The 14,519-nt window shown below is 36.9% G+C and overlaps 1 protein-coding gene across 4 annotated transcripts in view; it reads right to left on the bottom strand.

The window, feature by feature from the left end:
• PCDH15 (protocadherin related 15) overlaps nt 1-14,519 on the bottom strand; it is a 1,549,353-nt gene that overhangs the window by 1,410,439 nt on the left and 124,395 nt on the right. The window lies entirely within an intron of this gene.

Raw genomic sequence — 14,519 nt, 5'->3', positions numbered from 1 at the left:
GGAGACATGGTGCCGGCCTAGACCAATGTGGGGGCAAGGGAGGTCAAGAGAAATGAAGACTTAAGAATAGTGCATGCTGTCTATCTTGATTGTATCTCCTATCTGTCTACTCGAGTTTTGGGGCCTTCAAGTTAGCGCCCGAGGTTTACATTGTGCCCCATTATCTCCGCTGAGCTGCAGAGTCCCAGCATCCTCTCTTCTGGACTTACGGCCGGGACTAGAAGACCTTGCCAAGTCTCAGAGGCACTGGACCACAGGAAACTCATTTCAAAACCTACGTTCGCAGCTTCACATCATTAGCAGTTTCAAGAAAAGCATGGTCTTCACGTCTTTTCTCATGAAAACAATTTTCCGGTCACACTGGTACACACTTCTTCATACCCTTTATCTTAACGGTCATTTTTCTTCAGCCAATTACAAAGGACTGCTTGCTGGCACTCTGGTTTTTCACAGCAGTTACCTCAGATGCATCGACAGATACCGTGTTCTACTCTCCGGCTTTCTTGGTATCGGTGAATTCAATGAGAAGTCAAATGATCAGGAGAGATACTATGAAACCGTTCACGAACAGAACATCTGAGCAAATACGCAGAGTTATATGCTCCAACACTTAATCTTCTGTTAGTAATACCTGAAGTTGTTGGATTCTACCAACTGGCTATTTATCAATTGTTTAAAAATAGATCATAACATATCCAATTTAATCCATTTTGAAATTAAATGGTCCTTAAGGTATGTTTTTCCCTTCTATTTTACCATGTATCAGACAACTTTAAGTCGACCTACATGTGGCTTTTCCTATCGAGGTTCCTCCTAATAGTGTTTTGCATGTTCTGAACTGTTCCTACATTTGAAACAGCTATTTTTTTTTTAATTCACACCGCCCGTTTTGTGTGACTCTTGTATGCATTCTTTTCCCACTCGCCTTGTCAAGAGGACAGTGTTTATACTGTGTCCATTACATTGTTGCTGCTCAGGTAATCCAGAACAGAAGACAACAAGTAAGTCTTCCCTACAGATTCAACATCAATCCTCTTTCTTTTCTGTTAAAATTTCATCTCTGAAATCCCTCTTTTGTCGCAAATTCAAACCCAGCCTCTTAAGTCTTTTTATTGACACCATTTACTTCCTTTCTCCACTGACCACAAACTGTATCTCTATGAGAAACTTTTATATCCTCTTGCTTTCTGCCCGTCATTTTTACCCCGACCATCCTGTCATACACTGTCCCCAAATCTGTGCTACTTATGTTTGTCTTTCAAGGAACAAACAGTTCACTTTCAAACAGCACTGACACTGTGCTCTTATGTGATTTAATCTTCCCCCAAGGCTCAAGTATCTGCATGCTCGTGGTGCTGAGTCTCATGCTCCTTCTTCAAAACCTTCTATTCTATAAATGTTGTTGTAATTACCAAAAAAAAAGAATAGTTATAAATGTTGAAGGGCACCTGGGTGGCTCAGTCGGTTAAGCGTCCGACTTCGGCTCAGGTCACGATCTCATGGTTCGTGAGTTCGAGCCCCGCGTCGGGCTCTGGGCTGATGGCTCAGAGCCTGGAGCCTGCTACCAATTCTGTGTCTCCCTCTCTCTCTGCCCCTCCCCCGTTCATGCTCTGTCTCTGTCCCAAAAATAAACGTTAAAAAAATTAAAAATAAAATAAATGTTGGGAGGCCTCTATGTGCCAGATGCACTGCTAATAAGGGTTTTCCCCCATACTAATTCTGTTCATTTTATGCCCAAATCTTTGATTCCTCTATTATCCAGGAGAGAATGTTGGGGCTGAAAAAATGTAATTGCTCAAGTTTAGAGCGCTACAAACCTGTCACAGAGCAACTCTACTCCTACGTACAGAACATTGAAAACCAAAACAAAAAAGCATCTGTATGAAAGCCCATTCCAAGAATAAAGAAACTGCATTTGTAATAGCCAAATAATATATATGTCCATCAACTGGAAAACAAATCATGGTTCATATGATAAAATATTCTTCAACAATATAGACGAATGTATTAGTGACACATGCAAAAACATGAATGAATTTCAGAAACTCCATGTTAAATGAAAGAGTATAAATTTTAATATTCCATTTTCAGGAGTTTCAATAAAAGGTGAATCTACTGTGATAGAGAACAGAAGCTACTGATTGCTGGGGGGAGGGAATGGCCAGAAAGAGGTGGTGAAAATGTTATATATCTGGATTGCTATAGCAGTAACATGGGTATATAAATTCATACAAACTTATTAATTGGATGTTTAAAATCTATGCATTTCACAGTGCTTTAATTTTACCTAATAAAAAGTCTTGTAAGTGTTATTCACTTAAAAATGCAATTCACCTCTTTATTACTTAGGATTGAGCTGAGGATTAAATTATTCTAGTTAGGCAAATGTAAACCTAATTAGGATAAATAAGCATGATAATACTGAACATATATTATCAAATAACATAAACGATTCCTACCTAAAGTTGAAGGTACCTCAAGTTGAAGAAAAAGGAAGTGAGAATCAAAATATATTCTTTAATCTTTGCATTTTAATGGAATATTTTTGTAAGTGTTTCCTCATTGGTGGGTTTCTATTTATCTTTGCTTCTTTACCAGAAAATAATGCAACTTGAAACCCAGTTTGAGATTCCAAACATCATCCCGCTATCAATTCATTTTTGCAACATTAGTGGGTCATCTGTGCTAAAGGAAAATCTTTTCATTACCAACGAACATTTCTTCCAAAGCTCTGTTCTAATTAGATGAAAGCATCTGATTCTACTTTCTAAAGGTCCTTCCGACAGAAGCTGTAGTTTGAAGAAGAAATTTGAATGAAGTTCTGCCAGTATAGAACGTTATAAAGATGAACTTAAGCTTTTCATAATCTATAGGCAATTTCCCAAACTTTACATCTTTATATAGGACTAGTTAACAGATATAAATACAGCCAATACATTCAACTGCATTTCTAGTATTTTTAAAATTAAAACATGCAAGAGTTAGAATGTTTAATGTTTCAATATTATGACAAACTGTCTCAGTTGAATTCTTAAAATATTTAAATAAGTCATAAAAGATCAGAAAAATTCTAACACAAATGTCTCTTTAATGTAATAAATTCAAATTTCTGCTTTCTTCATTAAGACTCCATTTTGTACATTTCAACTAAGTGACTTTTTTTTTTTTTTAAATATAATTGTCAAGTTAGCTAACATACAGCATATGCAGTGTGCTCTTGGTTTTGGGGGTAGATTCCCGTGAATCATCGCTTACATACAACACCCAGTGCTCATCCCAACAAGTGCCCTCCTCAATGCCCATCACCCACCATTTGCCCTGCCCCGCCCCCATCAACCCTCAGTTTGTTCTCCGTATTTAGCAGTCTCTTATGGCTCGCCTCCCTCACACATTTAACTCAGTGCTCATAGCAGCACATTCAACAATAACCAAATTATGGTAAGAGCCCAAATGTTCATCAACTGATGATGGATAAAGAAGATGTGGTTTATATATACAATGGAACACTACTTGGCAGTGAGAGAATGAAATCAACTGAGTGACTTTTACAGAGGATTCTATAGTTTGAAGCATAAGGAATTTCAAATTTTGGGCATTAATAATCTTTAAGTGCAGAGTACACATTTTGACCGAATGATTCAATGGTCTGAATGCCATTTTCTTCTTGCTGTATTTGTTTGAAGGTATTTATATGACCAATATCTATTTTCAACTAACTAGACTACAACTTCAACCTACACATAGAAAACCAAGTAACTGCCTAGATAGGGATTCAGATCTGTTTTTAGAACAGTTGATGCAAAGACAATACCATGTGTGCATCAGGATAAATCTATAAACAGGATGTTCTTGTTTCCTGTTACTTGGCCATCAATTACATGTGACTGTGCAAACCAAGATGGGAATAAGGTGTAATCCTAAAGCTAGTAATTCAGCTTTTTATTTCTTACCTTATCAATATTCTTATCTGCTAACCCAAAGATAAACAGTATTAGAAACTTACTTCTCCAATGTATAGTACTCAGCACTTACAAGAGCCCAACATACTCAACAACATAATATGTTTGGCAACAAACTAACAAAATATTCCCATGCACCACAACTTTGGGAGATTCTCATGGAAGGCAGTGGGCATTCTGGTACGTCAGGATCAACAGTATACAAAGGTTCACAAGGAAGTAAACTTTGACTCTCAAGTATATAGACATTGAGAGAAATGGATGTCAGGTGAAAAATCGTGCAACTAAAAACTGGTAAAATAAAATCCAATCTTCTACAAGTATACAGTATTTTTGTTTTGGATTCTCAACTTTCAGAAGTTTTGTTTTGTTTTCATATTACCTGATTATCTTTAATTCATGCCAATAATAAAATTGTTTTTGAACTGAATTGAATATGTTTATGTTTGCAGTGGTCATACCAGGAACTCCATTAAAATAGAAAAGTCTACAATGAAATAGCTTTAAAGTTCTAGTAGTTGATACAAAATCACTAAATGAATCAGCTCTTCTGTGTTCAGACAGGGGCAGAGGTGTGGCCTGGTAACCCCTGGTTTAAACAGATGTATCTTATCTAAAGACTTTTATCTGTATTTGCATAAATAACACTAGAGATACTGTTACCTCTCCTACAGCTTTCTTGAATCCCCATCACCACAGTTCTGTAGCCCACAGAATTTCCTCTATGCGGTAAAATGATGATCAGGCTCATGTTTTTCATACCACACCACTGTCACTTGACCTGGCTTCTCTTCAATACTTTCAATATTAAAGTCTCTCTGACTTCTTGGGTTTCTCCTTCAACAATTTCAAACAATTCAAAGACATATGTAATGGTGATTGAAAGTCTCTAATAGTTCACTCTGCATATTTTTTAACATTTATTTTTGAGAGAGACAGACAGAGCATGAGTAGGGGAGGAGCAGAAAGAGAGGGAGCTACAGAATCCAAAGCAGGCTCCAGGCTCTGGGCTGTCAGCACAGAGCCTGATGCAGGGCTCGAACTCACAAACTGTGAGATCGTGACCTGGGCCAAAGCCGGACGACGGAGTCACCCAGGAGCCCCAGTAGTTTACTCTGTATCTTTAGAAACGTTTTTGTTTGCTCATTATTTACATGAACATATGTTTACATGAGATCTTTTGCACATAAACTGAATCTAATGTATCTTTATGAAGTTCCTAAGTCATTTTTCAATGGCCAAATTTCCAGAAACGGATATGAATGAATGTATTCACACTAGATATAAATGACATACAGTTCATTTTTAGGTCTTTGCTTTGGTGGGGGGTGGGCTGCAATTCTGAATGGGCCAATCTTTGTGCAAATATAGGCAGTTTTGTAGAAGAAATTTCTAGAAGTGTTATTCAATTAATGCCTGAATTTGTGTCTGAAATTCTCCCAAACTGAGTGATGCTTTGACTTTCAGTTTGATCACATCATTATAAATGTTACAGAATAATTTAAATAAACTACAGTTCAAAAAACAAAAATCACATCCAGTAGTTAAAACTGTGACAACATACTTGGGGCGCCTGGGTGGCACAGTCGGTTAAGCGTCCGACTTCAGCCAGGTCACGATCTTCGAGCCCCGCATCAGGCTCTGGGCTGATGGCTCAGAGCCTGGAGCCTGTTTCCGATTCTGTGTCTCCCTCTCTCTCTGCCCCTCCCCCGTTCATGCTCTGTCTCTCTCTGTCCCAAAAATAAATAAAAAACGTTGAAAAAAAATTAAAAAAAAAAAAACTGTGACATCAGAAATGTTTCCTCTTCTGAGCTTTTTCCTTGCCCCTCTTTAACCACTTCTAATAAATATACTTGCAGCCAATTGTATTAATTTAGATCATCTTTAATGAAAAATACCAATAGCTCTGGCAATAGGACATAACAAATATCAATCAGCTTAAATACATATGGAGTCAGATGCTCTAAATATCCAAAGTGACATCCCAACATCATTTATAACTTACTGGAAAACACAGAATGATGCCATTAGGTCTTAAAAATAGGCAATACGGGAGGATTCTGGGAAGATGGGGTAGGAAGCACCAGAAATCGGTTTCCCAGCCTAAATAACTGTTGCAGAGTCAGAATCAATGTGAAGTAAGTATTCTGGAATTCTGGGGTCTATGCAAGACCTCGAGTGCCCGGGGGAAATGGACAGTAAGTTGAGGCTAATTTCATCCCGTTTCTGCTCTCAGCAGGTAGCAGACACTGACTCCCCAACTCCCCACCCCACAGCAGACAGCTGTGCAGGGACGCTCCTTGTGAGAGTCAAGGTGAGCAAACAACGACCCTGGCCTCCAAATATCAGAGATCTCTGCTGACTGCAGCTTCTGATCTCAGGGCCACAAAGAGACAGGCGGCCACTGCTACTGCAATTTCCTCTCCCTCTGACTAAAGGGACTTCCAGAGGGTTTAAAGGGCCAACTCCCTTTCCTTCTGGACATTTTCTTTTTCCTCTTTGGAGCCAAACATTAAAGACTAGGCCCTTCCAAAGCAACTGTGCATCCGGGGGAAGTTAGAAACGCCTGTGGAAACCCAGGGAAAGGTGCAGGGTCAGGAAAGACCCAGGACATCCTTCAGGTGACACCATAGACTGATCGGCACGGAGCTTGCAATGATCAAAAAACCAAATAGGGTAGATGAAAACAACAAATCCTGATGAAGGAAGAAAATCTGGTTTCCATATTTACCACATGATTAGAATCAAATATCCAGTTTTTCAGCAACAAAAAAATCCAACGGTATACATAAAAAACGGGAAAGTGTGGTCTATTCAAAAAGAAAAATCAACAAATCTGTCCCTGAAAAAGATGTGGTGGCAGATCAGCTAGACACAGACTTTAAAACGACTGTCTGAAGGATGCCGAAAGAACTAAAGATGTGGAGAAAGGCAAGCAAATCATGCATGAAACAAAAATGGAAATATAAAGAGACAGAAAACCTAAGAAGAACCCAAACAAATGCTGCAGATGAAAACCTTCTTAGAAGCATTGAAAGGCAGATTTGAGCAAAAGAAAGAATCCATTAACCTACAGTTAAAACAATGGAAAATCATCAAGGCTGAGGAACAGAAAGAGAAACGATTGGGGGGAAAAGTGAATAGAACCTAAAGGGACCTGTGAGATACCATCACAAACAGCCCAATATTCGCATCCTGGGATGTCAGAGGGGAAACAGAAAGGCAGAGGGAGTATTTGAAGAAACAATGACCTCACATTTTATGAAAAGCATGAAATACCTAAGACGCTCAACAAACTCTAAGATGAACTCGAAGAGATCACACTAACATGCATTATACTCACTTCTAAAAACCAAGGACAAAGATAGAACCTTGAAAGAAACAAGAGAGAAGCAATCACATAACATACATCCTCAATGCAGTCATCAGATTTCTCATCAGAAAATTTGGAGACCAGAAGATAATAGGCTAATAATGTTCAAAGTGCTAAATGATGATAGATATGTAGATAGATACATAGAGGAGATAGGCAGGTAGGTAGGAAGATAAATGATAGATGGATACATAGATGTAGACAATAGGTAGATAGGTAGGTAGGTAGGTAGGTAGTTATGACTGACAACAAAGAATCTTTATTCTGGAAAAACCGTCCTTCAGAGATGAGGGAGAAATGAAGACATGCCATGATAAACAAAAGCTTAGGGGAAGTATTACCACCAGATCTGCCGAATATGAAATGCTAAAGTGAGTCCTATAGGTTGAAAGGACATTAGGGAGTAACTCAAAGCCATAGAAACAAATGAAGCTCTCAGTCAAGGTGAATACACTGGTAAATATAAAGGCTAGTGTTATTGTAACCCAGTTTTGACTCTTTTCTGGTTTTAGTGTTGTGGGGTTTTTGTTTGCTTAACAGACTAACATTTAAAAAAACGTATTAGAGTAAAAATATCATTGTAACTTTGGTTAAGTAACTCTATACTGTTTTCTACATAATATCAGAGACTGACACAAGCAAAATAATTCTTTGTTTCTGTTTTGAGACACACAACACATAAAAATTTTTGTGTGACAGCAATAATAAAAGAGGTGGTGACAGAGCTATAAAGGAAAAGAGTTTTGTATATTGTGAAAGTTACCGGGTATAAATTTGAATGCTATCATTTTAGGATGTTAAATGTAATTCCCCTAAAAACACACAAAAATATAGCTATAGAATACAGAAAGGAAATTTGGAAGGAATTTAAACATTTACAAAAAATCACCTAAACACAATCCATATCAAAGTAACACCAGCATTCTTCAGAGCTAGAACAAACAGTCCTGAAATGTGTATGGACCCAGAAAAGACCCTGAATAGCCACCATAATCTTGAAACAGAGAACGAAACCTGGAGGCATCACAATCCCAGACTTCAAGCTATACTACAAAGCTGTCATCATCAAGACAAGCTGGTACTGGCACAAAAACAGACACTCAGAACAACGGAACAGAATAGAGAATTCAGAAAGACCCACTAATGTATTGCCAACTAATCTTTGACAAAGCAGGAAAGAATATCCAATGGAATAAAGACAGTCTCTTCAGCAAGTGGTGCTGTGAAAACTGGACAGCGACATGCAGAAGAATGAACACAGACCACTTTCTTACACCATGCACAAAAATAAACTCAAAATGGATGAAAGACCTAAACATAAGACAGGAAGCCATCAAAATCCTTGAGGAGAAAGCAGGCAAAAACCTCTTTGATCTTGGCCCCAGCAACTTCTTACTCAACATGTCTCTGGGGGCAAGGGAAACAAAACCAAAAATGAACTATTGGGACATCAACAAGGTAAAAATCTTCTGCACACTGAAGGAAAGACTCAGCAAAACTAAAAGGCAACTGACAGAATGGGAGAAGATATTTGCAAATGACGTATCAGATAAAGGGTTAATATCCAAAATCTATAAAGAACTTATCAAACTCAACACCCAAAAAACAAATAATCCAGTGAAGAAATGGGCAAAAGGCTTGAAGAGACACTTCTTCAAAGAAGACATCTAGATGGCTAACAGACACATGAAAAAATGTTCCCCATCACTCATCATCAGGGAAATACAAATCAAAACCACAATGAGATACCACCTCCCACCTGTCAGAGTGGCTAACATTAACAACTAAGGTATCAACAGATGTTGGTGAGCATGCGGAGAAAGCAGAACTCTTTTGCACTGGGGGTGGGAATAGCAAGCTGGTGCAGCCACTCTGGAAAACAGTATGGAGGTTCCTCAAAAAACTAAAAATAGAATTACCTTACGACTCAGCAATTGCACTACTAGGTATTTATCCAAGGGATACAGGTGTGCTATTTCAAAGGGGCACATGCACCCTAATATTTATAGCAGTGCTACCGACAATGGCCAAATTATGCAAAGAGCCCAAATGTAGAACACATAAACGGATAAAGAAGATGTGGTATATATATATACAATGGAGTATTACTCAGGAATCAAAAACAATGAAATCTTGCCATTTGCAACTAGGTGGATGGAACTAGAGGGTATTATACTAAGTGAAATTAGAGAAAGACAACTATCATATGACTTTACTCATATGAGGAATTTAAGATACAAAGCAGATGAACATAAGGGAAGGGAAGCAAAAATAATATAAAACAGGGAGAAGGACAAAACATGAGACTTAAATACAGAGAACAGAGGGTTGCTGGAGGGGGGATGGGGTTAATGTCTATGGGGCATTAAGGAATCTCCTGCTGAAATCATTGTTGCACTATATGCTAACTTGGATGTAAATTAAAATCAATTATTAATACAAATAAACAAAAGATGACAGTAACTCAGGAAATAAATGACCAAAGTTGGGGCGGGGCCAATAAGACACAGAGGAAACAGACAGCAAAATGCTAGCCATTGTTCTTTATCAGTGATTATGCTAAATGTAAATAGATTAATTCTCCGACCAAAAGACAGAGATTGGCTGAATGATAAAAAAAACAAAAAGTAAAACAAAAATTGATGACCCACCTATGTGCTGGATCTAAGACACTCAAATTAGATCCAATATCACAAATAGATCAAAAATAGAATGACAGAAAGAGACATTCCACAATAGTGATAAAAAGAGCAGCGGCAGTCACAATACCAGTCAAAATAAAGTCAAAAAGGTTGTAAGAAACAAAGACAAATTATGTATTAATCAAAGTTTCAACGCAGCAAGAAGATATAATCGTTATAGGCTTTTACTCACCTAATAACAAATCATCAAAATATATTTAAAAAGCACAAATTGGCAGAACAGAAAGAAGTAGACACTTACATAATAACAGTTAGGGATTTCAGTATCCCACTCAATAATGGAAAGACCAAATAAAAGAGAAGGAAATAAAGGACTTGAATAATATAACAAACTAACTAGATTTAACAGACATTACAGAGCACCTGATGCCAAAACAGCTGAATACAAATTAGTCTAAAGTGCACATGGGACATTTTCCAGGTTAGGTCATATTTCAGGATGAAAAGGAACTCTCAGTCTAGTCAATAGGAAAATGAAATATTAGGAAAATTCACAAATTTGTGGAAACTAAAGAACACTCCGTATTACTATTTTATTCAAGTCCTTTATTTCCTTATTTCTCTTTTTTATATGGTTGTTCTATCCATTATTAAGAGTGGGATATTGGAGTGGATCAAAGAATAAATCAAAAGGTAAATTAGAAATTACTTATATGAAAACAGAAACACAGTCTACCAAAAGTATAGGACACAGCAAAAAGAATGCTAAAGGAGAAGTTTATATGTGCTTGGATTAAAAAATAAGAAAGATCTCAAACCAACCTAACTTTATAACTTAAACTAGATAAACAACAAATTAAACCAAAGGTAGCAGAAGGAAGGAGATAATCAGAGCAGAAATAAACAAAATGGAGAATTGAAAGATACAGAAAAATGACCAAAACCAATATTGGTTCTTTGAAAAGATTAATAAATCTTTAGCAAGGAGGACTAAAAACAAGGAGAAAAGATTCAAATCACTGAAATCAGAAAGGATTTTTAGGACATTAAAACTTATTTTACAGATGTAAAGAGGATAGGAGCCTAGTATCTAGTCAAACACATTTCTAGAAACAAAAATTTACCAAAAATTAACCACCAAGAAATAGAAAATTTGAGTAGATAGAGCTGTTAAGGAGATGGAATCAGTAATCAAAATTCCTAGCAAAGAAAATCCCCAGACTTGGAAGCTTTACTGGTGAATTCTACCAAACATTTAAAGAAGAATTCCAGTTTCAATTCTCAGATTTTTCATAAATAAATATATACAAATAAGTTTAAAAAAATAGAAAAGGGGGCATATTTCCTAGCCGATTTTTTAATGCCAACATTATCCTAATATAAAAGCCAAAGAAGACACAAGAAAAGCAAAATGCAAGCATATCTTATAAACACTGATTTAAAATTCCTCAACTAAACACTAGCAAAGCATAATAACCAGTATATTCAAAGGATTATACAACATGACCAAATGAAACTCATTTGTGAAATGCAAGGGTGGTTCAAAATGCAAAAACTGATTAACATAAAGCACATCAAGAGAATGAAAGAAAAAAATCACATGATCATATCAAATGCAGAAAAAGCATTTGACCAAGTTCAATATTATTTTATGATAAAAGTATTCAACAAACTAGTTACAGAAGGAAACTACCTCATCATAATAAAAGCCATATGAAAACCCACAGCGAACATCATGCTCGATGATGAAAGACTGAAAGCATTTCCTCTAAAATCAGGAACAAGCCAAGAAGGCTTGCTTTCAACCGCTTCTATCCACTGTAGTACTTGAAGTTCTAGAGTAATTAGGCAAGAACAATAATTAAAGGCATCAAATTGCACAGGAAGAAATAAAATTATATCTGTTCACAGATAATATAATTTATATATAGAAAAATCTGTTCAAAAATAAGATCAGCTAAGTAGGATACAATGTCAACACTCAATAACTTGCATTTATACACATTAACAATGAACAATCTGAAAATAACTTGTACAATGAACACTATAAAAAACTGGTAAAGGAAATTAAACACGGCTTAGGGGCACCTTAGTGGCTCAGTTATTAAGCACCCAACTCTTGATTTCAGCTCAGGCCATGATCTCATGGTCATGGGTTCAAGCCCCACATCAGTCTCTACACCAATAATAGAGAGCCTGCTTGGGATTCCCTCTCTCCCACTCCCTCTGCCTCTCTCCTGTTCGTACTCTATCTCAAAATAAATAAATTAACATTTTTAAAACAATTTTTAAAAAAGCATAAATAAGTGGAAAAACATCTCATCATGGATCAGAAGACTTAATACTGTTGACAAGTCAATACTTACTACCCAAAGTGATCTATAGATTCAATGCAATCCCTATGAAATTCCCATTGGTATATTATATATACAAATTTAAATATATATTTTTATGTATAATATATATATTACAGAAATAGAAAACTTATCCTAAAATTTATAAGGAATCACAAGAAAATCTAAATAGGCCAACAATCTTGCAAAATAGTAAAACTAAAGGACACTTCTTCATTCAAAACAGTATAAAACAGGATCAAAAAAGTGTGAAATTGAGGTACCTGGGTGACCCAGTTGGTTAGGCATCTGACATAGGCTCGGGTCATGATCTCATGGTTCTTGGGTTCAAGCCCCACATTGGGCTCTATGCTGACAGCTCAGAGCCAGAGTGTGCTTCAGATTCTGTGTCTCCCTCTCTGTCCCTCCCCTGCTAACACTCTTTCTCAAAAATGAATCAACACTGGGGCGCCTGGGTGGCGCAGTCGGTTAAGCGTCCGACTTCAGCCAGGTCACGATCTCGCGGTCCGTGAGTTCGAGCCCCGCATCAGGCTCTGGGCTGATGGCTCGGAGCCTGGAGCCTGTTTCCAACTCTGTGTCTCTCTCTCTCTCTCTCTGCCCCTCCCCCATTCATGCTCTGTCTCTTTCTGTCCCAAAAATAAATAAAAAACGTTGAAAAAAAATTTAATAAAAAAAAAAAATGAATCAACACTAAAAATAAAAAAGTGTGAAGTTTGCATAAAGACAGACATTTGACCAATACTATAGAATAAAAAGCCCAGAAATAAACCCTTAAGTATGCAGTCTAATGATTTTTGATGAGGATGCCAAGAACTTTCAATGGGGAAAAAAGTTTTTTCAACAAGTCGTTCTGGAAAAACTGGATATCCACATGGAAGAAAAAGTGAATACCGACTCTATCTAGCACCATATGCAAAATTAACAATATGGATCAAAGACCTAAATGTAAGATTTAAAATTATAAAACTCTTAGAAGATACAGATAAAAACTTTATGATATTAGATTTTGCAGTAACTTCTTGGATAGGGCCCCAAAGGGATAGGCAACAAAAGCAGAAAAAAAATGGACTTCATGAAAATTTTAAAATCGGGCATCAAAAGACACAAGAGTTAAACGGCAATACACAGAATGGGAGAAGACACTGCAAATCGTGTACCTGATAAGGAAGCCCAGAACTTACAACTTCCAAAATTCAACAATCCAAAATAAATTGAGCAAAGGATTTAAATAGACATTTGTCCAAGACACACAAATGGTCAATAAGCATGTGAAAAGATGCTCAACACCACTTCCTGATCTGTAGGGAAAGGCAAATCAAAATTATAATGAGATATCATCTCACACCTTGTAGAATGGCAACCACCAAAAACAAACAAAAAGCCCAGCAATTAATGTTGGTGAAGACGTGGAGAAATTGGAATCACTGTGAGGTATTGGTAAGAATTTACATTGGTAGAGCTGCTGATGAATACAGTCTGATGGTTTCTCAAAAAATTAAAGCTCAAATAACCATAAGCTCCAGCAACTCTACTTCTGGGTATATACCCAAAAGAACTGAACGCAAGGTCTTGAAGAGGGATTTGTACAACCCTACCCATAGCAATGTCACCCACATCAGCTAAAACATAAACGCAAACCAAGGGTCTGTCAACAAAAGAATGTGTAGGCACATGTGGTATATACATACAATAGAATATCAATCATTCCAGTCTGAAAAAAGGAAGGCCATTCTGATATAGGCTACAGCATGGATGAACCTTGAGGACGTTACACTAAGTGAAGTGAGCCAGTCACAAAAAGATAAAGCGCTGTATGATTCCACTTCTAAGGCACTTAGTCAAAATCATAGCAACAGAAAGCAAAATGGTGGTTGCCAGGGGCTGGAAGGTGGGGGAGAGAGAATGTTGAGCTGGCGTTTAATAGGAATCGAGTCACAGTTTTACAAGATAAAGAGTTCTGGAGACAGATGTTGGGACATTAGGAATACACTTAATTCCACGATACAACATACTAAAAAACGGTTAAGATAGTGCATTTCACGCTTGTGTAAGTTATCACATTAAAAAAAATTAGAAACAAAATCTCAATTCTTATAGCAATATAATTTTGAAAATAACAGATGTTGGCTTTTATCCTTGATCTAAATATTACATGAACTTCTTTTTTAAATTGGAAAACGTTGGGTTATTT

The sequence above is a fragment of the Felis catus genome, chromosome D2 (assembly GCF_018350175.1).
Source record: "Felis catus isolate Fca126 chromosome D2, F.catus_Fca126_mat1.0, whole genome shotgun sequence".
Taxonomy (NCBI): domain Eukaryota; kingdom Metazoa; phylum Chordata; class Mammalia; order Carnivora; family Felidae; genus Felis; species Felis catus.
Note: the sequence above shows the minus strand (reverse complement) of the source record. Positions and strands in the feature narration are given on the sequence as shown.